The sequence below is a fragment of the Phyllobates terribilis genome, unplaced genomic scaffold (assembly GCF_046119375.1).
Source record: "Phyllobates terribilis strain yellow unplaced genomic scaffold, ASM4611937v1 Scaffold_2__4_contigs__length_985480577, whole genome shotgun sequence".
NCBI classification, from domain to species: domain Eukaryota; kingdom Metazoa; phylum Chordata; class Amphibia; order Anura; family Dendrobatidae; genus Phyllobates; species Phyllobates terribilis.
In genome coordinates, this window is record NW_027362762.1 from 927,028,651 (window position 1) to 927,031,519 (window position 2,869).

Sequence of the window (2,869 nt, forward strand, 5' to 3'; positions counted from 1 at the left end):
AATCATTGGAAAACTTTGCCAAATACCAAAGTTATACAGTTGTTCCAACCACTGAAACAGAAATATACAGAAAAAATATGTGGAAATGAAAAGAAAAATATGTAAAAAAATAAAATAAAAATTCTAAAAATATAGTATAATAATAAATGTAATATTAATACAATAATAATAGTATAATAATTTAAAAATCTGCAATAATTACATCAAATATTAATAGTATAAAATAATGAAATAATGCTCTAAATAATAACAATAAAGTATAGATATTAGTTCATAAAAAAATATCACTTATTATTACATCAGTGCAACATCGAGATAATAACATGAAATGCATAATAATATAAAATATAACAATGACCCTATCAGAATGGCAATAATAGTATTAGGAAATATAATAAGTCTAAAACATAAAATTAAATAATAAAATAACTATTAGAATAGAGCAGTTAATGAATTGCTGTTTAGTATTGGCTAGGTGAACTTTGCTGGCAGAGTCCCAATAGGGCAGGGACATTGGCACGTCAGCAGGGTACAGGGCACCATTAATTAGAAGGAGGCAGAGGATGCAGAGGGTACAGCCGTTATATCAGCAGCAGCAGCTCCTCTATAGATACATATGTAATAACGAATGCCTGGGCTGCAGGGACAGCTGGCTGCACCTCACACAATGACTGCTCTGTGACATCAGGGGACTACAGCTCCAGCATCCTCACACAACTCCTGCATCAGGTATACTAACCATATACACAGATATAATGCACAGTATTCCACCTCATATCACTTTTTTACATCTGGTATCAAATTTATATGCGTGTGTTATATGTTATACATGTGTTATGTATTATATTATTTATTTGTGTTATATGTTACTTTTTTTAAATTACCTATTTATTTCCTCATTAATTTATAATTATAATGACTGCGGTCATTACAACTACTACTCTGATCATCGGTTTCCTGATGTCATTATTGGCTTTCACTGTCCTATAAATAATTTGCCTTTTCATTTCTTGCTATTAATAGCTTTTTTCATTATTACTGTTTTGTTTTTTTACTTTCTTGCCAATAGGTTAAATAATAATATAATTGATTCTGCAGAGACGTAGAGAGATGTAGCAGAGCTGGGTTAGCTCTCTAGAGCACTGTACTACAACTGCTACAAATGCAGAAAGTTTATATGCAATCTAATGGAAAGCCTCAGATAACACTTTATAATATCAGTTTCATGCTGTAACAAATAACAAACTCAGCTCTGATGCAGGTTGGAGCAGAGTTGAATTTGACATTTAGTACAGCTCATTGTGACTATCTATCTATCTAATATCTATCCATTACCTATCTCTCATATCAATCAATCAATCAATCTATCTATCTATCTATCTATCTCATATCTATCTAATATCTATCTATCTAATATATATCTATATATCTATCTCTCATATCTATCTATCTATCTATTTAATATTTATCTATTATCTATCTCTTATATTTATCTATCTAATATCTATCTCTCTATCTATCTATGTAACTATCCATCCCTTATCTATGTATCTATCTATGTATCTCATATATATATATATATATATATATATATGAGATAGATAATAGATAGATAGATAGATATATCACTCCTAATATCTATCTATCTCTTATATTTATCTATCTAATATCTATCTATCTATCTATCTATGTATCTCATATATATATATATATATATATATATATATATATATATATGATAGATAATAGATAGATAGATAGATAGATATATCACTCCTAATATCTATCTATCTATCTATGCACATCTGATGAAGTCCTGATAGACTGGTCATTAGTCCAGTGCCTGGGCTTGTGGCACAGTGATAACACTAGAGTGTGGAGTGGTCAGCATTGTGCACAGTGAGTGTTTGCTCTGGGTCCAGCCATGTGCTGCTGTTTGCTCTGGCTCTGGGCTGCTCTCTATTAGGACCTTCTCTCTATATACAATGTTATTGTTATACTGAGGGTTTTGTTTGCAGGGAGCAGCTGTCATTGTGTTGGATGCTGTCATGCTGATCACCCAGGCCAGTGACATCACTCCTCCTTCCCTCCCTGATTGGCTATCAGCTCCCCTCTTTCAGGACAATGACATTGTTCTACTGTTCTGCATATAAAGCCAGAGGCTTCCAGCCCTGAGCACTAGTGCTGTGTCCCAGCAGACAAGGAGCTGTGTGGTTGTGTGATCACTTCATAGAGCAGAGCCTGCTGCTACTGCTGCTGCCTGCAACATCCAAGTAAGTTACTGCTGATACTCATCAGGACTGGGTACCATTGCATCCTGCCATAGTGCTCACACTGCACACCCTCCACAAACACTGCATACACTCTACAACCACTGCACAAACACTGCAAACAATGCACACTTACTACACACACTCTACAAACAATGCACACTTACTACACACACTCTACAAACAATGCACAAACACTGCAAACAGTGCACACTTACTGCACACACTCTACAAACAATGCACACTTACTACACACACTCTAGAAACAGTGCACACTTACTACACACAATCTACAACCACTGCACAAACACTGCAAACAATGCACACTTACTACACACACTCTACAAACAGTGCACACATTGCGCAATTGCTACAAACACTGCGCACACTGCACACGTACTGCACAGAATTAGTGTTATAAAACGCACAGGACCAATTCACATGCATAATTTTACCTAACCTAAACATTAAGAGGTTAAAACAACTTGTCCTTCTCCCTTAGCCTTTCAGTATTCGTTATTTAGCATTTATTTCCTATTTGCAGAGCAGATATATCAGTATATGACTGATTGTGTGCAGGTGCATGTGATGGATATTTG

The 2,869-nt window shown here is 34.6% G+C and overlaps 1 protein-coding gene across 2 annotated transcripts in view; it reads left to right on the forward strand.

The window, feature by feature from the left end:
* Positions 1–618: 618 nt before the first annotated feature.
* Positions 619–2,869, forward strand: part of OLIG2 (oligodendrocyte transcription factor 2) — a 6,843-nt gene continuing 4,592 nt past the window's right edge. The window contains exon 1 of one of the 2 annotated variants that reach the window (XM_073668297.1): positions 619–729. The gene's annotated coding sequence lies outside the window, so the exon portion shown is untranslated. Of the gene's footprint in view, positions 730–2,154; positions 2,274–2,869 lie in introns of those variants that run through there. The other variant, XM_073668296.1, reaches the window with a different exon arrangement.